We start from the raw sequence: 1,109 nt of genomic DNA, 5'->3' as shown, positions 1-1,109 counted from the left end.
ATGCAGTTCTCCAAGTACAAGCAGGTAAAATATTTGCACCCTAGTTTTTTCCCACTCTCACTTTCCAAGGGGCATTCCATTCCAAGCCCATTGGAAGGGTTCTCCTGCTGTCACCCCATTTTCTGATTTCTGCCAATTGGAATTCACTTTATCTTCTTTCTCCTGTTCTTTCGCATTTTCTGCATATTGTGTATTTCCCTCTTCATTGTCAGAAGGTACTTTTTCCTCCTCAGTCCACTTCTTAGCCTCCTCTACCACTTCTTTATTTTTCTCTTTCCATTTTGCTTTATCCTTCAGGTCCTTGGTGCTAATTAGACCATTGCCCTATGCTTTTCTCTGAGATAATGCTGGTTTTCTCTTTGTACTTAATGTGAAAATTGTGTCCCATCATCCAGGTTGAAGGGTCCTCGCATGCATAGTGTGGTGCAGCTGGAGGAAATTATTCCAGTGGTAAAATCAGCAGTGGTGGTTTCCAGTTAGAGTGTACTCTTATAATCATTTTTTCAACTTTTCTTCTATCTAGGGGAATAATCAATGGTTCATAGTATGTGCCTGAGTAGATAGCACCATGCCATTTTCCAAACTGACTTTAAATTTTACCTTACCACAGCAGACCTGACAATTCCAATCACTTAACTCCTGTGTGACTATTAGTTTTTTGCATGTGTGTGATTTTTTTTTCTTCCTGGTGAATATACAATAGTATTTTAGCTTGAATTTTAATGTCCTTAAATAGTATTGCTTTATACTCATATTCTTTTTTTGTAATTTTAATGTTTCCTTCTTTGTAAGATCTTTTGAAATTTTTCATCTGTGCTGTACTCTGTTGAGATGTATTTTTCCACAAAGAAATGGTTGAGAGTGGGTTTCTCAACCTCTTATGGTAGATCACAATTGGCAATCACACCCCAAAGGAAGGAGAAACTTCCTGTCATTGTATGGTCAAGCTGAGAACTTCAAGGACTGTACCTTGTTTCTCATCTTTATTATATAGTCTTATAACCTTTTGTGTCAGGTAGGTGTAGGGCAAGCAGTGTCATGAGTCTCTTTTAACTTCTCACAGGCAGTTTGGAATTCTGGTGTACAAATCAAATGCTTTATTTTTTCCT

Source organism: Sciurus carolinensis, unplaced genomic scaffold, assembly GCF_902686445.1.
Source record: "Sciurus carolinensis unplaced genomic scaffold, mSciCar1.2, whole genome shotgun sequence".
Lineage (NCBI taxonomy): Eukaryota > Metazoa > Chordata > Mammalia > Rodentia > Sciuridae > Sciurus > Sciurus carolinensis.
This window is presented reverse-complemented; position numbering follows the sequence as displayed.